The sequence below is a fragment of the Bos indicus genome, chromosome 23 (genome assembly GCF_029378745.1).
Source record: "Bos indicus isolate NIAB-ARS_2022 breed Sahiwal x Tharparkar chromosome 23, NIAB-ARS_B.indTharparkar_mat_pri_1.0, whole genome shotgun sequence".
NCBI classification, from domain to species: Eukaryota; Metazoa; Chordata; class Mammalia; order Artiodactyla; family Bovidae; genus Bos; species Bos indicus.
Window position 1 is genome coordinate 43,650,977 of NC_091782.1, and position 24,720 is coordinate 43,675,696.

The following is a 24,720-nucleotide window of genomic DNA, read 5'->3' on the forward strand; positions in this document are numbered from 1 at the left end:
CTAGAGTGCCTACCCCAACTTCCACTGATGATGTAAATTCTTATCAATGTCAGTTTCAATAAAGCCCCCAAAGGGCCTTAATATAAAATGAATTTGCTAACAATTCAAATTTTCTCTCCATGGCCCTCGCTTCAAAACCCTGGACTACTGAATTAACATGTTCTAACTGCACCAATAGTTCTTCTAATTGACTGTCTCAAAACTGATCAAGTTGTTGATACAGAAAAGCCATGTCGTCCACTCAGCCACAGGCTGGGGCAGAGTCTTCCAACCCTCTTCCAAGCACTCAAACACTGGAGTGCATGCAAGCAATAGGGGTTTCCAAGTCAGTCAGTCCTGGTCGGTTTCCGGTGCCAGGTTCTATGGAAGCCCATTTCTGATCAATTTAAACACAGACACACACACACATTTTCTAACAATTACAACTATATAAAAATGAAACCAGTCCCCATGGAAGAGAGTTAACTTCCCACTACTTGTGGGCAAACTAAATTAAGAGCCTCATCCATTATGAGTGACCAAGTAATTCATCATCGCAGCCAAGGGCACTGTTAATACGGTTGACGGAACAACTGGTAGAAACTGGGGCAAAGGTCAACCAGGGACTAGGTTCCTTCCAGCAAAGGTCTTCACTACCCTGCAGATTATTTTTAACATCACCACCACAGAAAATAAAACCAGTATCCAAGACACATAAGTTTTACGTTGAAGTCCAGAACCTCCCACCAACATTTCAAATGTCAATTGGCTTGGGGGGATTGGAGGGCTGAGACATGTGCACACACTACCATGTTCCACAGGAAACACTTCTGCTTCCATGGCGAGAGAGCAGCCAGTCAAATGCTCCCGTCAGAGCTTCTGGCAAGTAAACCAAGCAGATAGGGGCATGCAGGATGCATGCATGTTCACAGGCAGAAAGCCCTACTCCTGGCATGACATCCCTTCATTAAAACTGACACAGGAGTTAAGACAATTAAGTGGATTACAGCAGCCACCGGATGAGTTACCAACACCACCACGTGCATATATTCCATCTCCATTCATTTTGCAAAGGGTCTGAGCGAGGAGCAATTCGTGACTTTCCACCTCCTTTAAAAAAGAAAGAAAGAAAGAAAGAAAAGTGATGCCCAGCTTCAGTGCTCAGTTCCACGCTGCGTTGGAGTAACCGGAAATGTCACATGGGGGGTGGGGGACAGGGGACTGATGACTGAAAAGATATTACCAATAACAAAACTGTGGAAGACTGGCTCCAGGAGGGAGGTGGAAAGAAAATTCACAGCCCTTTCCTCCTTCCAGGGAAGAATGTCTGGAAACCTCTACATAAATGCCTTTTATTTTCAAGAGCCCAGGTTTTGCATATACCTGCTGTTAAATCACCCTACTTAATGCAATTTGTTGCTGTCTGAAATATCAGCCTCTTCCATCAACAGTTTGAGAGAACAATGAAAGCATCCAAAATAATAACAGTAATAATTTGTTAGGGATGTTGATTCTTGGCACTGATTCCACACAAACAAGGATTTAAAGAGCCAGAGAGAGAGAAAATATTAAAAGAGAAAGAGGTTAAAACTGTTTCTTCTGCTTTTAACAAAATATTTTCTCCACTGGAAATCAACTCAATGTCTCAAATCAACTCAATCTTCATTTTTAATTTCATAAAATGGTTCATCTGTCAATCTCAAAGAGAAATGGGGGAACATTCACACCTGGAAATCTGAAGCCACTGACTTACTGAACTGGAGAATGACGCTCCTTTGGTTTTAAATTAAAAGCACTTCAAGCAGCAATTTTCCTCCAAAAGACAAGCTTCCAGGGATAAAGTAAACGGACTGAAAATGCTTATGCAAGGAGAGTTTTACTTCTTCCAAACTCCCATTAAATAATGTGTACTTATCTTTGATTACCGCCTATTTAAAAAAAATAAAATAAAAAGCTACAGCCGAAATTGGATTAAGAACTTCTGCTGAAAACGATTTATTGCATAACACAACTCTGACAGCCTGAATCTCCGGCCACCAACTGAGCCTTTATAAAAATCTGCTGGGCAGCTGCCAAGTCAGCTTTTTTGCATCTGAGCATGTCAGACCCCGCCGTTGCCAAGGCAGCGGCAGCCCACGTTCACGGTTAAGCGGTGCAGGCAGGGGCCAGCAGTGAGGGCCACGCCACTCAGCGTCCACCCCTTCAACTCCTGGTCTGACAGTCTGCTGTCCCAACATAATCAAAAAGGACTCGCGGTCCCAAGGGCACTATCTCCAAGAAACTGGCAGAAATAGGACTGGCGATCTCCCTTCGGTGGAGGAAATAGGGGAGAAATTAAGTCAAATTACAAATAAATACTTGACATGGGTCTTGGAAAGAGAAACCAGAATGAGGGACGATTCTGTGTCAGCAATGCCAACGAGCAACTCCCAACAGCCTCATCTGGGAATAAATCATTAACAACTAGGTTCCCAAGGGCATTCTGACTGATTGGGATCTTTTCATCCTTACAGCCTTTTTATGTTAATAAGAATATCCCCAAACCCCCCAAATGGCATATTCTAAGCTGCACTATCCGACAGCGTAGTCACCAGCCACATGTGGGTATTTACGACTGACTTAATTAAAATTAAAAATTAAGTTCCTTAAGTTGTACTGGACACATTTCAAGAACTCATCAGCCATGTGCTTCTCAAAATGGACACCCCGGCTAAAGAATGTTTTCATCCCTCCTGTTCTAGATCGGCACTGATAATGAATTGGACGGAGTTTTTCAATTGGCTGTGTTCCTTGCTAACTCATTTCATTATGGCCCTAAGACTCTTCAAAACAGGTACAAGAAAATTCTGGAACATGAGAATACCCTGCACAAGAAAATCAGAGTCTAAAGTAGATAAGAACTGACATTTACCCATATAACTCTCAGGAAGTGGTTCCAACTTGTTCTGCCACATCTTACCTTTCAAATTTGCAGGGAATGTACATGAAATTCAGAGGATGAAATACAAGATTCTTCAGTCTACGAGGAAGCCCTAAAGACACGCACAGCTTTAATATGCCTTCGAATCATGTTCTAAATTATTTCCCTGCAAAATAACTCCTCTGGGTTTAAGAGCAGACAAAAACCAGCACCCCACCAGCTAGTCTCCCAATACCAACGGGGGGCCCAAACTTCTGAGAATGACCACTGCCCCGCCTCCTGCCAGGACCAGTCAAGGTTACGGGCCTCTGAGCCAGACCAAGGGCTAGGATGACTTTTATACTTCTGTTTCTCCCCCCAGGCCCTGGGACACTGCTGGGTGACGTGATGAGCTCTGTCAATACCTGACTGACTGACTTGACTTGCTGGCTTTTTCTGGCTCAGAAAGAACCTCCACCCAGGAAATAAGCATGAGCGTCCACACTTTCCCAGGGGACTGGCTGTCTGGTCACGCTACACTGTAAAACCTGTTAAGGGGTGGGTGTGGAGGGCCATTTTATGAAAATTTTCAAGTTACAGTAAAGTACACAAATAAACTTTGTCCTTGGATTTAATATCAATGAACACCCAATCACGTTTGTTCTTTCCCTCCTTTCCTCATATCCTCCAGCGGTCCCCTGAGTTAAGGACCATCAGTTTGTACCTTGTCATTACAGGAACGGACCTCCAGAAATAATTTTAATGCCTGTCACCCCTCCAAACAGCGCTTCCCACTAATGGAAAATGCAGACCAGCGTGTGGCAGGTCACACACTACTGTTTCTCGTGCCTCTGTCCTCCACGTTTGATAACTCCACGTTTCAACCATTTCCAAATGATGCACAGGACGTTCAGACAGACTTGTCTGTGTGACTCCAGAGGCTTTGCCAGGTCTGTTTCATCTTCGTGTTTCCAGCCTTTAGGGCTGAGTCTAGTACACAACAGCAATATTCAAAAATACTTCTTCAATGGAGTGAACACGTTAACAGCAGTCAGGAGGTAAGAGGCCTGGATTTTGGTTATGGAATTCTGTTTCCCTGTGTACAAACAGATGAACACAGAGTTGCCACCAACCTGAGAAATCTATGAGAAAAAACACTGGAGCTTAACAAACCACACACGTGGGTTCCACCCACAAAGTTTCTCCCAGGTGATGCTGCTAGTCAGAGAACAGACTGAGAACCACAGGTATACAGCCTGCAAGGGACCTGACTCCCACCTTGCCTGCATGAAGACTGTTCTCACTGCCAGAAAATACAACTGCCAAACCTAAGGCAAATCATTAGAAACCTGACTCCTGGCTGGTTTTTCTGTTTCCTCTCCCCCAAAACCTTCACTTCGTGGCAAATAGATGGGGAAACAATGGAAACAGTGAGAGACTTTATTTTGGGGGGCTTCAACTGCAGCTGGTGACTGCAGACATGAAATTAAAAGATGCTTGCTCCTTGGAAGAAAAGCTATGACCAACCTAGACAGCATATTATAAAGCAGAGACATTACTCTGCCAACAAAGGTCTGCCTAGTCAAAGCTATGGTTTTTCCAGTAGGCATGTATGGATGTGAGAGCTGGACTATAAATATAAAGAAAGCTGAGTCAAAGAATTAATGCTTTTGAACTGTGGTGTTGGAGAAAATTCTTAAGAGTCCCTTGGACTGCAAGGAGATCCAACCACTCAATCCTAAAGGAAATCAGTCCTGAGTATTCATTGAAAGGACTGATGCTGAGGCTGAAACTCCAGTACTTAGGCCACCTGATGTGAAGAACTGACTCACTGGAAAAGACCTTGATGCTGGGAAAGATTGAAGGTGGGAGGAGAAGGGGATGACAGAGGATGAGACAGTTGAATGGCATCACGGATTCGATGGACATGAGTTTGAGCAAGCTCTGGGAGTTGGTGATGGACAGGGAAGCCTGGTGTGCTGCAGTCCAAGAGTCAAACATGACTGAGCAACTGAACTGAAAACTTTCAACTCTGATTCCTCTGCCCTTCCCAATCTCTGATTATGATGGAAATAAAAACTGCATCAACTTACATTCTAAAACCATCAATCCTTGGGGCTCCTTTCAAAGTTCAAAAGCCTCTGAGGCTCCCAGTGGCTACTACAGGGGGCATTTCCAAATTTCCTAGCATGACCTACAAAATGATCATCAACCCAACTTAGCATAGAGTTGTTAAGTCCTTGTCCCGCTAGTGCTCCCAACCCCTGCCCCCGGAACTGACCAGCGATAAGCATCTCACACAGAGGCAACAGCTCTCATTTTGCAGCCCCATCGCAAAACAGACACCAGCAAACAGAAGTACTGGTGTTTATTAACTGAATATTAATCATGACTTCAACAATAACTCACCAGTAAATAAAGAACAGACTGAATACATACAAATAAAAGTACAACCTCAAACCTCTAATACCAAGAAATACATAAACAATTAGGCTCAATTTATCAACTCTGTCTTAGTATCCACCACCCCAGCTCTTGGTCTTTATAATGCAAAGAATGCATGATCTATGTGACCAGGACCCTTAGTACAAGATGTCAGTTTCATTCAAACTGAGATATTTACTACCAGTGAACTCAGTTCCTAGACCAATGACAAGATTTAACCATATCACTATTTCACAATGATTTCTGAAGATCACAACTACTTCTGCCACCTAAACAAAACCAGAAACCTTCACTGGCTCCCTCATTTCTTTCATGCACAATGAGATTTCCTGCAGTTTTTTTAGCTCCATAAAAATAGCCTGATAGATGAGTGAATGATTCAATGAAAAGATTCATGCTTACCTACAGACCGACAGAGCTCCTCCCAAGTTATGAGGGCTGACCCCCTAAAAGGTGATATAAGCAGTTTCATTTTCAAGCACAGCTGTTAGGAATAGCAAATATGGCCTTCTAGAAGTAACATCACAGTCCTTCCTATGTTGGCATGTCACAGTGATAAGAGAAAACCCATGTTGTGAGCGCAGTGGATGTGAAGTGAAAGTTTACCATTTACACTTCATATGATGTGTGTGAAAGAATAAAGCAGAAGAGGGAAGATGACAATTTTACTCCAAATGGGAAAACACAGAAAAGTTTTGAAGAAAGAAGTAACAGAATTTGATTTCTATTTTTAAAAGCTCACACAGGTTGCTGGGTTGAGATTAAAACAGGAGACTGGGGGTGGGAGGATGGGTGCGGAGATAAAGGAAGGTGGGACGACTGCCCACAAGAAGTGAGGACGGAGGCGGCAGCAAGAGGCAGTGAGGACTAAACCAACCGAGAACCGAGTACAACGTGAGAAACCAGGAATAAACAAAAGGTGACCCCAAGTTTTCATCTCAGGGCATTTCCTTTCCTTTCTGAAGGAAAAAAGGAGGCACTTCTGAGAACAGTGTTTTGGAGCAGAAAGTAGGGAGGAAGGAACCAAGAGCTTCATTCTTACACTCAGCTAGAGGTGTCCACACAGACCCTGGGCGAGAGGTCCAAGTTCAGGCTGCGTGTCAAAGCCAGAGATCTGAATACAGCTCGTAGTTAAACATCAAACCTAGACTCCAGTCTTATCAAAAGGGCAGAAAAACACAGTTCACATCTTGGCTGAAAGTAAGGGGTGAAGTCAGGTAAAGGCTGCCTGACCTGGACAAGTCATTTTATGGCCAGTAGGGTTTTCAGAGACTTAGGAAAAATGATGCTTCCAAATAAACAGTGAATGAAGGCAGAGAACGGAACATGGGAGGAAGAAAAGGGATGTTTCGCGTACTCCAGAGGCTTTCTAGAAACATCTGCACTGGATGATGCCCTGTGTTAACTTCAATAATCTAGCAGCGGAGACTCAGAAACCCACTGCTCAGCATGGGCCACACTGCAGGCCCAGGGCTGCTGCTGGTGAGAAAGTTCTATGTAGCCACACGAAGTCGTACCTCACTCACACACACGTGCAGACGCCCCTTCTTATATTTAGCTTCACATGCAAATGAGGAAGTGATGACACCCAGCCCTAAGCAGGCTGAGGCCCGCTCTCCCAGGTAAGTGTTCAAGCGGTGACGAGTCAGAGAGGGTTGCACACGGGTGAGCTCTCAGGTGAAATCATGCAAGGATCCAGAGAAGCTTCTTTGAAATGCCCCAAAGACTCGGAGGAAAAACACAGAAAATAATTCCTTCTACGTGGTCAACTCTATTTTCTATCAGACCCACCACCTGTGAGTCACAGCCCACTGCCAGACCTACAATGTGCTTTTCCTCTTCAAATTCTTAGTTTCTCTCCTGAAAAGCACTCTGAACGGGGGTTCCTGGAAACCTACATTTCCATCCTCCTAACCAGCGCTCCACCGCTACTGCTGGTGGACTGCCGTTCCAGCTCTGGGCAGCACAGGAGCTCAGCCACCCTGGAAATCCCTAGGAAGCTTTATCGAGGACAGACCTCAGCACCAAGCTCTGAGTCAATGCCAGGGTAGGGCTGGGGGTCAGCGATTTTGGTGAACTCAGTGTGGGCACCACCCATCCATCGACACTCCCATCTTTGATGGACTTGGTCTCACTGCATTAAAATCACCCATTTCCTAACAACTTCCTAACAGCAAGCCTGGCACATTAGGAGCTTACTAAGCAACTGTTGAGGAAATGAAGCTTAAAAAAAGGAAAAAACCATGTAACTAAGGAAACCAGGTTAACTATTTAAATAGAACACACAGTATGTTCAAATACACTTATTTTCTTGACATTAACCCTCTAAAATTGAGGATTCGGTATTCTCTAAAATCGAGAAAAAGTTTTAGCTGAAACTAAAGCTTTCTTTTCTCGTAAACACAAACCGAACCCATACTACCTGCAAGGAACTGAATCACTGAATAAACCATTCAGAGTTTCCCTGCCTCCAACTGAAGAGGAAAACCAACCCTGCATGTCTATGAGTCAGAGCCAAGTTCTGATTTGCCAATAAAACACTCAAAATATTATCTCAGTAAAAGTATCAGGAAACTAGGTTATGGCTGCTCACTGATTTAACCACATCAGGAGGGAGAGTCTGAAGAAGCAGATCATCTTTAACCCAAAACCCCATCATCGGGAGGATGTGTCCAGCTCTTTGCGATACCATGGACTATATGGTATCCTCCAGGCCAGAATACTGGAGTGGGTAGCTGTTCGCTTCTCCAGGGGATCTTCCCAACACAAGGATTGAGCCCAGGTTCTCCTGCATTGCAGGTAGATTCTTTACCAGCTGAGCTGCCAGGGAGGCCTAAAAACTGAGAAGGGAAAAGCCTTTGTATGTTCTATTTCTCCTTGACCCCAAACTCAAACTGCTGCAGAATGATTCCAGCCCCTAAATCACCTGTAGGAGACAGATGAAGCTTTTATTCTTCTCCTTGTGCTATCAGAACAAGCTCTACTGTGTCAGGTCTCCTGTTCATGTTCACACATCATCCAATTTCTCCTTCCAGGTACGAGGTCTCTAGAAGGCCTGCTGCCTTCTTGCTCCAAACATTCTCCATTATGCAGCAGTTCAGAAAGATCTGTCCATCCCACAGCTTCCAACATGATAACAAGGGACTGCTTTTAGCCTAAGAGTTGATGATGAAACACTTAAAAGGAAAAGCAGAAGACAGGAAAAAAGAAGGAGCAGGGGAGGAAAGGTTATCCTATACAAAACAATTCTCCTTTTTCAGGGCCAGTTAGGGTTTGACAAACTTTTCAGACCATTTTACAAAAGCCCTGACCTCATAGAAAACACTTTCCAATTTTAACATACATACCCACACAAAGAAACACAGCAGGCACTCCTCACTGGCCAAAATAAAATGCTCTCTAGTAATTACCGTAAATAGAGAAAGAGATGGGCTTCCTGAGTCAGAGTACAGAGGATGAGAAAAACCACCAGCAACAAAAACATCATAAACAAAATTACACAGTCAACAATAAACTGGGAGGAAAGTGGAATTGCTTCTCAATGAGATGCAAAGAAACACATCTGTGAGATGCTCAAACAAGAGACAAAGAGGGTGTAGCCCTTAAATACAAAGAAAACCTGGTGACAATTCATTTTCTGTAGAACAAACTAAAGTTTCTGGAAAATCCCACAAAATATTATTAATGAAAATACTTGAGAATGGATTTATTTCTCATCACTCTCACTTATTCTTTCCCATACATTTGGCATAAAATTTCCCAATCAACTCCAAGGTTTTAGACAATTTTAAGAATCAGGAAATAAAGTTGCTTTGAGAGATTCTCCCTTAAAAACAGCCTGAGAGGACTTCCCTGGTGGTCTAGTAGTTGAGAGTCCACCTGGCGATGCAGGGGTTCGATCACTGGTCTGGCAAGATCCCACATGTCACAGGACAGCTGAGGCCGTGCTCCGCAACATGAGAAGCCCTCACAGTAAGAGAAGCCCATGTGCCACCACTAGAGCGTAGCCCTCACTCGCAGCAACTAGAGAAAGCCCATGAGCAGCAACGAAGACCCAGCGCAGCCCGAGGGAAAAAAAAAGAGCCCGAGAGCCTCTCAAACAAACTAGAAGGCATTTGTCCATCAGTCTAACCACAGCTCCCACTGTGATAAGATGTGATTAGTTTGCAATGATAATTTGAGTTCACTGTTTAAATCATATCCGCAATGTACAGAAAACACTAATAATGAAGGAAGAGAATAAAAATAAGCACATGCGCCTGCCTTATAACCCTCTCCAGTCTGTAAACTGTACGAGTCCAATCTAGAAATGTTCTGCTAGGAAAAATGGTACGTTCATTACTGCAAAATCACAAGTTATCTCCTTGGGAGAAGGGAATGGCAACCCACCCCAGTATTCTTGCCTGGAAAATCCCATGGACAGAGGAGACTGGCAGGCTACAGCCCACAGGGTGGAGAAGAGTTGGACAGGACTCAGTGACCAAAGAGCAACCCACGTGATCTACACTTAGGGTCGCACTCTGTGAGCTTGACCATATTCTAGGCAACCTTCTAAGAGATGCTGGTGAATAACGGACTGATGCAGAAGCAGGTGGCTTGCCTCACACAGACAGCAAGAGGGAGGGCCTGTCAGTGGCTCCAGCACCACTGTCTCTGGACACCAAGCAGTCAGCAGTCTGGCGCCTCCCCTCTCATCTTCACCTGTTCAAAGAAATCTCTGAATCTCTGGAACCATCATCTTAAAATAATTTAAATGATGAGTTTTGTAATATGTGAATTTCACCGCAACAACCGAAACTGGTAATATTAAGTTTGCTAATCTCAAAACAAATTCTACTTAAAATTTACGTAATTTTTAAAGTGTTTTCTTTGAGGTCAGGACTTTTGTAAAATGGTCTGAAAAGTTTGTCAAATCCTAACTGGCCCTAAAAAAGGAGAGTTGTTTTGTAGAGGATAACCTCTCCTCCCCAACTCCTTCCTTTTTCCTGTCTTCTGCTTTTAAGTGTTTCATCATCAACTCAGGCTAAAAGCAGTCCCTTGTTATCATGTTGGAAGGTGTGGGATGGACAGATCTTTCTGAACTGCTGCATAATGGAGAATGTTAGAAGCAAAGATACTTAAAGCATCTCCACTTTATTGAGATATGGAGAACAATGAAAGTGTTAACATTCACTCCCATGTTAAAGTTCTAGAAACACTTTTACTGGCAAACTGGGCCACATGGCTTGTGAGAACCATCCACTGGCCCGTGACACACTCCAAGCCACTTTTTACCAAGTAAAAGTCAACAATTCCCAAATACAAAATATATCACTATACTGCAGCCTAAGCAAAGCAAAGTATCAGCTTGCTTATTTTGATGCTGTTGTGTTCATTAGAAACTGCTCATCATGCATCACTGAAATTGAAAATCAGTAAAACGTGCAGGGAGACAATTCCTTTATATTACCTTCTGAGACCCATAAACTTCTTAATCGTAAGGGCAGGATGGGTGTGCGTGGGGTTTGCTCCCTCTATCCTCAGAGCCTTATCCCAATGAACATTAGAGGCCAAACACACAGAAAGGGACGCAGTGAATTACTGACACCATAATCTCAACATTCGTCCTGGTTTTCAGCATTTTCTTCCTTTGCATTCTTGCTGTGGTCTGCAATGGTTTGAACCCATATTCCAAATAACTCTCTTTCAAGCTCACTTGCCCCTGCTCTGGCCTCTTCCCTTATCGCAACACTCATGTCTCAGTCGAATGTCACCTTCTCCAAGAAGCTTTCTCCAACCACCCTACCACACAACCTGCTTTAACTTTCTTCAGAGAATTTATCACCTGTAAAATTTGTATTTGATAGGAACACATATTATATGGTTTCCTAACTAAATTACTGGCTGAATTCCACCAGTAATGGGGCAAAAACTCAATGATGATATATGAGGCATTCCATATATTCAACACTTTGATTTTTGACAGTGATACAGTTAATTATTTTTATCATAAAAAAACAATAAAAAATAAATAAGGAGGAGGAAAGGGGTAATTTAACTCATATAAGCTAACAAATTCAAGCCCACCCCTCTGTTAATGAGGACAAGGAAACAAGGTTAACACAGCCTCATTCCGTCTACCCAATGCTAACTAACAATTACCAAAAACCAGTGTCTTAAGACACAAATTTATGCTCTTACCAGTTTGAGCAACCTCCAGGAGATAGTGAAGGACAGGGGAGCCTGGCATGCTGCAGTCCACGGGTTCACAAAGAGTGGGAGAGGACTTAGCGCCTGAACAACAACAGATTCTGAAGGCCAGAAGGTCAAAATCAGTTTCACTGGGTTAAAGCGGAGGTGTTTGGTAAGGCTGTTTTCTTCTCGAAGCTCTAAAGGGAAAATCCAACGCCTTGCCTTTTCGGCTTCCCTGGCTTGTGGCCCCTTCATCCACCTTCAAAGATCATCACTCCGACCGGCTAAGGTTCTGTTTTCCCCTCTCCTTTTTCTCTCTCTGCCTCTGAAGCGCATAACTCTCTTATGTAAAGATGCTTGTGATTAAAACCAGGCACACCTGGACCAGCCCAGCCCGTCTCCCTGCTGAAGACCCTTCACTTAAGCACGCCCCGTTTACCACTGAAAGTAACAGGCTGGGGGGACCTGAATATATTCGGGCGCCATTACACAGCCTCCATTATCTTACGCTGGAGGTGAGGAGGCTGAGAGTGGTCTCGGGAATTTTTTTTCCATTTACTTTTTTTTTTTAAGTGTAAATAAAGACTCAACTAGGTCCTCGGATCTTGTGCTAGTGAAAGAAGAAAACCTCAGTGGATCAAGAACAGTGGATGGAACTACCATCTCAAAGTTTCCAAGAAACAGCAAAGTAACTGAATCCTTTGGTTAAAAACTTTTCTCTGTACTAAAACCACAGGTGGTAAGCGAGTGGCAGGCTGGTTTAAGGGTTTTCTGATTTCTCAACAAAGAGGAGCGTCAGATGCACACTAGGAAAAGGATCATTTCAGCTGACAGGAGCTTCCCTTTCTGCTAGGATTTCAACTGTTAATTTACCTTATCAAATGGCATTAGATCTAGGACTAAAATTTTACATTTAAAAAATAATTTTATTACTCAAAAAGAGATGGGTATTTTGTTTTGTTTTTGAAATCTCCAGACTGCTCTGTTCAAAAGTAAAACTAGAAATTTAAATAAGTTAACATATGAATCTGTTGAAACTTTCTCAGAAGATGATATGCATTAACCTCAAGATCTCTACTCATGATACACAAACGGATAGATAATAAACACATGAAAATATGCTTGACAGCATCATTCATGAGGGAATTGCAGATCAAAACCACAATGAGACACCACTCCACACCCACCAGGATGGCTGTAATCAAAGAAGACAAGAGTTTAAGTGCTGACAGTGGTAAGTGCTGGAGAAACTGGATCTATCACACACTGTGGTGGGAATGAAAAACAGGGCAATGGTTTTGAAAACCAGTCTGGCTGTTCCTGAAAAAGTTCAACAGAGTTATCACAGGACCCAGCAATTTCACTCCGAGGTATACATACCCAACACGAGTGAAACCGCACATCCACACAAAAACTCACACATACATGTTCCCAGCAGCATCGTGTATAATGGCTAAATGTGCAAACAACTCAACTGTCCAACAAATCATGAGTGGATAAAAGTGTGTTATATCCACAAATGGAACTGCTCAGCAATGAAAACAAAGTATTCCTTTTTCTCAATAAAGGTGCCTTGTGCCAATTAACAACCTCTGCTGTGCTACAATTGCATTTGCTTGCAAAGCTGCCCTACTTTGCACATTTGACAGGTTGTTGTTTAGTCCAACTCTTTGCAACCCATGGACTGTAGCCCCACGAGGCTCCTCTGTCCATGGAATTTTCCAGGCAAGAATATTGGAGTGGGTTGCCATTCCTTCTCAAGGGGATCTTTCCAACCCAGGGATCGAACCCGATTCTCCTGCACTGGCAGGTGGATTCTTTACCACTGAGCCACCCAGGAAGCGCTCCATTTAATGGGTATTTTACGGAAAATTCAGATCTTGCAATGGAAAAGATGGAAAAACCTTTCTACTGCTCCATCAGCTGGAAGCACTCTATCCAACGTCTGTCCCCTATGTGACGGGGCCCCTGTCCCAACTCGACAACTTTCAGACATCAGGCGTACGGCAGGTCAGGGGAGCCGAGCGAGAGCACACCAGGGGAAGGGAAGAAAACCCCAGGACGCGGCAGCATCGTGTCCCAGACACTGGCCTCCCGTTCGGCACAGTGAGCCATGACCCTGCAGAAGCAAGTGGGCCTCCTGCTTCCGGAGTCCGAGCCGGGACCGCAGCAGGCGTGTGTTCCTAGGAGACAACTCGCAGACAGAGGACAATGCAACCAGAGGGCTGGGGGGAGGGGAATCCGAGCTGCAGTGGTTCAGACCTGGAGGCTCACAGGGTCTCGGCTGAGTAAGACCGCACAGATTTACAGCGGCCTTCAATGCGTTCTGTTACAAAGAACTACATGTCAATAAATTAATTTGAGTGTTAGAAAACAAATAGTGTTTCAGGGAGGAGGGGAGCTGGGAAAGATAAGGGGGCAGTAAAGACTGGGTTTATGGGACTCCTGCCTGTCTATCCAGTGAGGGGCCAGCAGGCAGACTGAGCTCCACTGCCCCCTGTGACACCATCGAGGGAGACCATTCATGGGAGGGGGAAAAAAAGCTAAACGAAAAATCAACACGGACTTGAAATACCGCCTGGCTTCAAGATTCAGCACCGTGACTCTTTTTAAAAAGCTTATCAACAGGAGTATCTGCTTTTTTTTTTTAAACCAACTCTCCAGCCAAGCCCAGATGAGTCTGTAGAGTCTCCTGGGAAGAGATGGGCAGAGCAAAGTGAGGAGCCCAGGGAGTCTGGAAGCCGCGGCAGGAGCATGATTCAGGCTGCCTCTCTCCCTGCCAAATGAAGCCGCCACCGATGCCAAAACATCCCATTTATAACGCCGCACAAAAGCGTGTGTACAGAGGGACCACACAGCAACTTTTCAGGAGGCTAGAGTAACTTCCAAGTTTAACCCATTAAATGGTCACTCCTTAAAAAAAAAAATCAGCAAATATGAAACTGGTGGTCAACAGCATGCCCCCAGCAATAGCAGCTTCTCAGAGGTCTGAGTTACAAGCAGGCTTCAGTGACACGAAGGTACCTCCTTCCTACTGACAGATCACGGCACACCTGCACCAAAACGGACGCATGAGGCCAGCAGAGAAAACTAGGAACAGTCTTACACACACACAGCCCTACATAGTGGCCAGAGAGGGTTGTCTAGATTCCACCAGGAAAGGCAGGGATGAGAACCCAGACCACCAGCTTTCATGAGGCCAGTGTCTTCCCAGGCCCCCAGGCCGCCCTGCGCTGGGAGAAGGGCTGTGTGACCATCCGCGGTGTGTGGGACAGCTCCACCCACGTTCCCCCTAATCCCCACAGTCACCTTTCCCATATCGGCCGAAGATGTCTTGCCTCACCCCGGAAGGAGAAGTTTTCTTCCAACTCAGTATCAGCACGTGGTTCCCCTATCAGAACCACACACCCACGCAGGATTTCTAACCAATGCTTGGCTCCCCAACCACACAAGGTAAGCTCACGTCTCCTCATCATCCATATTTAGCAGCATCCTCTTCCTTCACCAAAAAGTAAATAATTCCCATTACGTTCTACACCGCTAGGACAGAACACAGCACTCTCAATACACAATCCCTTAATCAGGCCTCAAGATACCAGACTGTTTTGTCCTGAATGTTAAGTCCAGTTGTTCACCCCATCTCTGGATGCCCTGGAACAGGCAATCCTTTTGGACCTAACAGAACTTCATCCACTGGGGGGCCCCCTTTCTTTTTTTTTTTTTTTTTTAGGTGCCACAGGTTTTGGCCACAACAACTATTTCTTTCACTAATATCAGATTTACAGCCTGCTGCTTCATTTATGTGCCTTGTTTATTCAAAGTAACTTAATGATGTGATCCAGCACTGAAATGAAGTCGTTCTGAATCCTGTTTCAATAGGAATTAATTCCAACACCCAACAGAGCATAGAAATAGATTAAAGGTATGGTTGTAAGATAAAGCACCATGCCCAAACCCACTCCTGCTCGGGCTCCAGGACACCATGTCACAGATGCCACCTGGGTATTGTTCTAAACATGAAAACCAAATACATCTTAGGATCAAAGAAAAACAGTAATTACAAAAAGCACCCAAAAATCACCCTAACAGCTGCATGGTCTCCATGTTTACAGTGAACGAATATCTGATGGGTAGACAGTACATTTGATACATATTTTTATGAAAGTCTCCAGAGAGAGAGAGAAACCAGGTGAGCTAGAGCACAAAGACAAACAGCTCTGCCTTCCTCATGGAAGAAGGTCGGCTCAGGTGCCTGGTCACTGGGAAGCACAAAAGCACAGAAAAGTGACCCTGCTGCTGGCAGCGATTCTAACTCTGTGCCCAGAGGTGATCCATCTCCCCCAATTCTCCCCAATTCTGAGTTACAAGAACAGAAGCTGTCCATCACAAAACTGAATACAATCCAGAAGACTTAAGCAGCATTTAGTTCTCAGATGCAGTGGCCCGTCACCACCTCTGAACCCACAGCTACACCTGCACCATCCGAAGGCCGATAAATCTACGAATGGCCGAATGTGACAACTGGCCGTCTCACGTGGTGCGTGTCTTGTCTCCAAAGGCACAGCCATCCAGGATTTGAGGGAGAGAAGCTGAAGGCCAGAAGACGATGCCTGCTGTGTTTGATCCACCGTATCTTCAACTTTCCCTCAGTCTCACTGATAACAAACCAAACTGCAGCATGAGCGGCAGAGGGGGCTTTATGACATTCCTTCCTTTTTCTCTTCAGCATTTCCTCAGGAGCTGAGCCAAACCCATCAATGATCTTTTGCCAAAACTGCAGCTACCAAGCTGCCAGTGCCAAAACCGAATCCCACTTCTAAAACTGTGCTCTTTAATTTGCCCTCTACTTCCAGACTGAACAACCCTGGAAATAGAAATGGGAATTTTCCAAGCTGGAAATAGTTCTGACTGAAAACTCTCTAGTCACTCTCTCTGGATAACCCAGGCAGACCCGCTTCACTCACACACATACTTAGGGCACACGATGTGGTTGTGGCTGTGGATGGAGACACTAAAATTTTACCCGCCCACAAAATTCCATTCCTTAGACGAAACATTTTCACATTTTTTTTACTCAGTATCTTCCATCACCCAAAGGAAGTCGTCGTATCTTGGATTAGAGAATAAAAACTAAAGTAACAACTAGGTCCTTCAGAAAGAACTGGTACTCATCTATCACATCAGTCATGGGTGGCCTCCTGGATGGATGATTAAAAAAAAACTGACAAGCAGAGCGACCTCAACTGCAAGGTCGAAGGGGAAGTTCGTGTGACAAGATGGTCTAAGTGATCTTACTGCAAATGCTTTCCATTCCTAATACACGACTATCAACATGGAAAAACCCTCTCAACTGTGGCCCTTAAATCTTCAATTTTCACCTCATGGTTATACTATGACCTGCTCTTTTGCTGAGATAACATTACTTGTTTTGTTTCATTAATTGGCTTAACTCCCCTCAACCACCCACCCACCCACAGAGGTAGGCCAGAGTAAACATGGAGCATCAGCAGCTCCAGCAGCTCCGTGTGTCCTGGCGGGCCCTCCCAGCCTGCTCCTCCTGCTGCAGCTGCTTCTCATCGAGATGGACCCCTGTCTGCAGAGGCCTGGCTGTGGGTTTTTTTACCCTCTAATGGTTTCAATGAAGAATAAAGGATAACGCGAAGTTTGACATTTTTATACTTAAGAAGAAAGCAAGAGCAAATCTCTCCGCCCTTTCAAGTGTAACTCAAAAGGAAAAGAAAATCCGCTAGTTAACATCTGGAACAAAATATTAAATCAAATTAAAACTTTAAACCAACTCTGTGAGCTTATGGAAAGTTTGAACCAGGCAATGGAAGTTTCCAAAATACATTTTAGAAAAAGCACTGACCTAGCCCCCCAGCAAACAAACACACACACACACACACACACACACACACACACACACAGAAGAACCTACTAAAATGTAGACTCAGAGAGAAAACAGCACACTTGAGGCACAATTAAATTCCCTTGTCCTGTAAAATGGATTTTCAAGCCCCTACCACCAACATATACAATACGTAAATTTTTAAACCACAATAAAATTATGATATATCTTTAAAAAAGACGTTAGTGTAATCGGAGAATGTCTCTTTGTCCCATTTTCACTGACCTCCTCCCAATATACACACATCGTGAGGACTGAAACACTTCTGAAAAATGCTCACCAACCACATAAATAATCAGGGAAGGTAAAATGGAATCTGCAGGCTTAAAAGGTTAAACTACTTACAAGAATGCTTCGTTGCTTAATAACCATTTCTCTCATGAGAAGCATGCAGCTCTCTTCTCCTTTATTCTCCACATCCCCCACATACACTTTCCTGAAATCTTGCATTAAATCAACACACTCGACTCCTGAGCCCCAAATCCTTGAACAGAGTAGCTACTGGATGTTTAATTGCCTAACATGTGTCCCTGTGTACTCAGCTTATTTAATCACCTAATGGCTCGGGTAACAAATACAGCTTTAGGAAATCCTTCTACCTGGCTTTATTCTGATATAAAACGGCTCAATTACATAAATTTGACAACCATATTTAAAACCTATGTGGAATTACAAACATCCAAATGCTTACATCCATTGGAGCATATTCAGGACAAATGATACCAAGCGATGCTCACGGAGGTAGCCAGGAAGGCTTCTTTAGGCGAAGACTCTACATCTCTCCCAGATAAAGGTAGGTAAAATCTTTCCTTAAGAGTTATGTGCACAGGTGCACCAACCAAATGCAGAAAAGCAGGAAGGAAAAAGGAAAAAAGCCACACCAAAGCCAACTATTTTGCCCCACAAACCAGAAATCCATCAGCACATTAACTGAAACCAGAAACTAGGAAAGCTGAGAAAACTTAAGAGGTGCAGACATTCATAACAAGAGGAGGAGAATCATGGATTTAATTACTCCCACCATACATGACAATTAAGGATAAATGGTGGAAAACCACGAGACAGCAGACAGTGAAGGAAAAAAGGTCAATGCTGACTGCCGTTAGTGTTGTAAGCTACTGCATAATAAAAAATGAATTATTCTCCTAGTGAATAAACAAATATATTAATGTGAGTCAGGATCTCTGGGAAGTGCATTTAAACTCCTTTGAGCCACCAAAGTAACATTCACCAAACAGATGCTTCAATGCACATTAAACAGGATGGAAAGACTGTGACCTTCTTCAAAGATTCCCGGCTACATCTGACAAAAACACAGAATGTAGCGTTACCAGACAGGAAATTCAGTTCATAAGAGTTCATTATTTCAAATACAAACAGCTGAGTAACAACAACAACAATAAACATTTATTGAATACATTTTACATGTATGACCACAACTATTTCTCAGAACCACCCCATGAAGAGAAGGCTAACTTGATCCAGACTGCACAGTGAGGCAGTGGGAGGGGTGAGGTTCAACCCCACACAGATCTCCCAGCAATCCACAAAGCAAGTCTCCCCAGGGTGCGATGGGACCCCAGCGGAACACAGCCACTCTCAAGTGCTGTGTTAAACCGGAAACTTACCCCATGCTACTCTAGGAAAACACAAGAAAATGGAAATCCTCTTCAGAAAATTCTCTCTAAAGGGAATAAAGAAGTTATAAGGGAGAGTAAGTTTACCAAAGCTATAAAATGTACAAAATGCACAGATGGTCTTACGCCATTCCCAACAAGATGTGAATAAAACACCAGCTATATTTAATTATAAACTGAATTTCAGTTGAATCCTATCCCTCACCCAGACACGAACTACTTTTCCAAATACTTGTCTAATTTCCATCGAAAGCTCTTTCTCAATTGCACAGGCAAAAAAACAGGACTACAATGACCAGACCAACATAAATTGATAAGCTCGACCTTGAGACTTTTGGTCCAAAGACAAACCAATCTCAAATTGGGGTGCAGTTCCAATCATGATAGCGGGGCTCCACTCTGGTTATTCCAAACCAGAGTACCAGGCGGTAGAGCTCACGGTGCTGAACTTCTGTAGTTCCCCAAAGGGTTCAGACACACAGCCATGGTTAGCATTGTATCACACTGCATTTCTGAATCTATTCCAGGCCTTCTTGAAAAGACCTTGAAAGAAACATGTCTACACAGATAAGCACTGTGTTAAGTCTCTACTCCAAAGCACAAAAATACAAGAACATAGACTAGAAACTTCTGACAAGCATAGCAAGATAGTAGTAGGAACAGACGTCAACTAGCATCCCTGAGCCTGGAAGACAAGTGAAGCTTCAAAATAAAAAAATTAAAACTCCAAGTTACCAACAGTGCCACACAGAGAAATCACATCTGACATGCATTTTATGATTTCTGCAGTAACAGCAAACTCACCTTTCTATCAAAAATTAAGTTAGGCTTTGTGCCCTCCCCAAAAATTAACAGATCCTCAACTAACACTGAGATGGAAGATGATAATCCAAAAGAACACACAATCCAAGTCTTCAAAACTCTACTGTGATATAAGCAGCAGCTTACAAATTACGTTACTAATGAAAATAAAGAGAGGATGTCCAAAGCATTAAGCAGGGAGTTACAACGTTATTACAACCTTAATTAACAGTTGAGTGTTACAGAAAACTTCAGACCAAGAAGAGACAGACAATCTGAGATTAAAAATTTTCAGCTGAGAACATATAAAGATAGATACATGCTAAATAGCATAGATCCTATCAAAGCAACACCAGTCAACACTGAATAATCTATCTTCATGGTAAGTTTACTTCTAAAATCAGATCTTCTGAGGGCTAGGAATGCTCTGGATTTCTAGTGATGAATGCAGAGCCTTCAGAACTTATAAAAACCACTGAAATGCACACTTTACATGGGTGGGTTGTATACTACGTAACATATTTCAATAGAGCTGTTGAAGAAAACAGCAGTCGTCAGACTGTCACATAACCTTTATTCAAAAAAACTCTTTCCAAAAAATTCTATTTTTCAATTACAACTGCTGAGTCAGCCAGAGCTACACACACTCCGGGCTGACTGCTAACCTCCAAGGTAGCCAGGGAAATCTCCTATGTCAAAGTACATTTCATCGTTGTTACATGGAACATGTGACAGAATGGAAGAGAGGAAACCAATCAAGCACCACCCACTGAATTTAAGAAAAACAAACAAACCCACACAGAAGTAGTGAGTGCCACCTCTTTCTTCTACTTTCCAAAAGTGCTTTAGGTTTGACTACTACTTTCTACAGTCAAAGCAAGTTTCACAGCTGCCATTGGAAACTATAAAATCACCACTTACTCCCCAGTGTGATAGAATTTCATTTACTTCCCCTAAAACTTAAACTTTGCATTCAATTCTGTATACCTATGCATTAAGTTAATATTAGGTAAACAGAGTGGTGGGGCTTTCCAGGGGCCTGCCAACGCAGGAGGCGCGGGGTCAATCCCTGGGTCAGGAAGATGCCCTGGAGGAGGAAATGGGAACCAGCTCCAGTATTCTTGCCTGGAGAATCCCAAGGACAGAGGAGCCTGGTGGGCTACAGTCCACAGGGTCGCAAAGAGTCAGATAAGGCTGAGCACATAGGCATGCAAACAGTGTGTTAAACTGAAGCTCCAGGACAAAAGCTAAGGAGTGCGATGCTGCGTAGCTACAAAACCCACTAGACAGCCCTCTGGCTAGTTTTCTCCTGGATCTCCCTGGAGAGCTGAAAGGAGGGCTGGCGGGAACTCTGATGCCCAATTCAGCAAGGTCAGCACCATGGGGCTTAATACTCTGAAGCTGTTTAAAAAGTCCTCCCAGGTAAATCTAAAAGCTGCATACATCAAGACGAATGACTAGAAAATGAGTCAAGGACACCAAAGCCATTCCCCAATTATTAACTGCTTTGCCTTTTTTTTTTTTCTTTTCAAAATTACAAAATCCATTATTCAAATGAAGATGTGATTCCTAAAAAATGGTTAAACAACAATGCAACTGGGGCAAAGTATGAAGGTATGTGATAAAAGATAGTGAGCGGTAACTGATTTTTCTGCTATGCTCCGAACTGCATTTCAGGAGAACATAAAACTTGAAATCCTGCATTTACAAAAAATTAAATGTTTACAGTTTTTTTTTTAAATTGTGGTGGTGGTTGTTTAGTCTCTCAGTCGTGTCCAACTCTTTGTGACCCCATGGACTGTACCCTGCCAGGCTCCTCTGTCCGTGGGATCTCCCAGGCAAGAATACTGGAGTGAACTGCTTTGCCCTTTAATCACCAGTGGCTTTTCCTGGTCTACCTGGCTCACAGTCTATCCCGATTACTGTGCCAAGATCAACGTGCTTTAGTCTAAACAATCTGATCTTAACCAGACCCTGTTTCAGTCGAGATAACGGAAGGGCCACAGTAACTCACAGAACATCTGCTAACTGGTGCAGGGCACAGTGACGGATGCCACAGCCGCCCACCCCGCTCCAAGGTACCACGGAACCACACGTCACATCTCTTTGATGTACACTCCCAGTGTCACACGGAGATGATCATTCTCTCCAACACACAACCAGCTGTTCAATCTAATCTCAACCCAGCATTTGGGTTTTTTTTTTAAATATAATATTCACCATCTTTGAATCTCACCAGCAGTAAGTATTCCCACCAAACTGGCAGTAAGATTGATCTGCTTGCATTTAAGGAGAACTTAATGACACCCATCCTTTGAAACTCACTGGAATAAAAAACAAAAGATTAGAAAATCAAATTTGAAAAGCATGCACAACAGCATTTCTTAAATCTTAACTAGGACTGCATAATTGAAGCAGTTATTCACAAGAAATCTCATTATTTTTCTTGCCCAGCCTCGGTTAACACATCTTAGAATGCAGGCATAAACATACTCTAAAATCAAAGCATATACATAATGACTAATTTAGTACTAAATGCCTAAGTAATGGGCAAATAAGGACACAAATCAAATATTCGGATGGAAAAAGGGCACATTACATAGAAATGTTCACTCTGAAGCATGAGAATTTACTTCAATGATGCTAACACTTTGTCAACAAAACACTTTGTCAATAAAAACCATCTATAATTTTAACCAACTAGGAAACTTCACAGGGTGTCTCCGTGAATAAGAGCTATACAGGGAGACTCATCCAAAGACTTTTTTTAAAGGGTCTTTTTCGACCAAGTAATTTACTCCGCTTTAACTTGAGGCGATAACTATGAAGATACACTAAACTCTGAGGAGGGTTCACTACTTTATTCCAAAGCCAGGTGTTAATAAATTCTAACAGACACAGCAGAGTAGCTGAGCTGCGCTAGCTGCAGATCTATCAGGCCACTCCAAGCGGCCACAGCCACACACCCCCCTGGGGTGAGTAGGCACTGTTAAGGAAAGGCGGGTAGGGGAGAGCCCACTGCACAAAGCCTGGACAAGGGGCAACTCCACCCGCCGTGCTCTGGACACTATGCAGCCGCTTACAGAGAGACATGCAGGAAGTCGTGTTAAAACAAGACTTGTATAAATCCTGTGCGCAATATGCTTTGGGGGCTGTTTCTGTTTTATTTCTCCATGTTTCAGCCCACTAACTGAAAAAGAAAAACTGATAAACACAAAATGTTAATAATTATCAGAGTGGTACACATGATGCTATTTTTCTCTTTTTTTTTAGTAACCAGAGTTCCTAAATGTTCTAAAATAAAAAATACTGGTGTGATATAAAAAACTACTTTAAATAAACCAAACACAAAATAGGATGTCCAACTGTTACCAAATTACACTCTTCCTCTTGCTGCAAGTCCTAACTTTAGACATTCTCAGCACTGCACACCCTCCTGATAATATTTAATTACATAACTGTGTTGGTTGAGAACATTTATTGACTATCTATCGGAGAAGGTACTGTAAGGAGACTGTGATTCTGCCCAGGCCTGGGCACTGTTCCAAACCCAGCCTTTCAATGTGATTTCTCATCTCTATTTACTAAAGAATAATGACTAATTCAGCAATCTCGTGGCAAAATTAATTGGCACTCCTTCAATAATTCCTAGAATACAGTATTACCAAAGAAGATACTTTATATGTAAATACAAACTTTTCTAAACACCAAATAGCCTAGTCAATGATGTGTGGTTAAGCCCTGTTTGTTGAGCACCTGTAACTCTGAAGGGCCCGGGAAAAGCAGGCGTTTCTGGTGAATGCCTGGGTGAGGCTTGGGGCTGGGGCTTGCCCCAGACTGTGACCACTTCCCTATCTGGTGTAGAGAAAATAAAAGCCCGTCTGCTTAAAGGAAGCCTTTGTTGATTTTATATCCACTGTTTCAAAGAAAATTCATAACTATATTTAAAAGGAGTTAAATTTTCCCACACTCAGAATGTGGGTGAGTGGGAAAGAGCGCCCAGGAGGGAGGATCCTTCGTGTACAATCAGTAGGTACGTTCAGCAAAAGACAGAAGGTGAGACGGGGTACTAGCTCTGCTTGAATGTTTGACACTTTTCCACTGAATAGGAAACATCTCACAACTATACAGAAGAAACCATCAAGAACTTTTACATAACAGTGAAAATAACACTCTTGTAACATCACACAGGCAGGAAGAATAGCGTGGGTATAGGAGACTTCCTTTTGCAAACAGCCTCTTTTGTTCCTTTTTTTTTAAGAGCTATAAAGGTCATGGGGTGTCTGTGAAATACACCAGCACTGGAGCCTGCTCAAGGTGACCTGGACTTTGAGGGTTTAAATTATCACAGAGACAGACATGCCCTAACACACGGCCTGGAAGCAGACATCAGTTAACATCCCACAGGTAACTTCAGGACTAGACAGTCACAAGATCATCTGAGATCTGGGAGTGTTTCCTAAAGCTATTCAACGTTCACACTCACAGGAAACACATTTCTGACCTGGAAGGAACTAAGAAGGACTGGAATAAAGGTCATGGCATCAACACCGTAAATCTACCTTCCCTATCACAGCTGGAATTGCAATAAACAAACCAGGACACCACCAAGTAGTATGAATGGAAGTGGAGATAAATCAGATGTTTCCTACATATCAACCAACCACTCTCCAATACTCACCCACTAAAATGACCATTCAAAGCAAGATGGGGAGAAAACCTTACAGCCTAGGGATTGGCACATCCTCACAAGGAAATAAAACTCCTCCTCCTGCATACTAGGTACATTACACGCCCAACTAATGAAAAGCAAAGAATCAAAAGTTCCATTCGGCTTCCCTGGTGGCTCAATGGTAAAGAATCCACCAGCCAATGCAGGA

General features: G+C 43.3%; 1 protein-coding gene and 1 long non-coding RNA gene across 5 annotated transcripts in view; both read right to left on the bottom strand.

The window, feature by feature from the left end:
- Positions 1-24,720, bottom strand: part of JARID2 (jumonji and AT-rich interaction domain containing 2) — a 231,759-nt gene that overhangs the window by 130,350 nt on the left and 76,689 nt on the right. The gene's annotated exons all lie outside the window — the stretch shown is intronic.
- Positions 26-24,720, bottom strand: part of LOC139179080 (uncharacterized) — a 31,704-nt gene continuing 7,009 nt past the window's right edge. Inside the window, exon 2 of the long non-coding RNA XR_011563481.1 lies at positions 26-24,674. This is a non-coding gene — a long non-coding RNA (uncharacterized lncRNA). The remainder of the gene's footprint in view (positions 24,675-24,720) is intronic.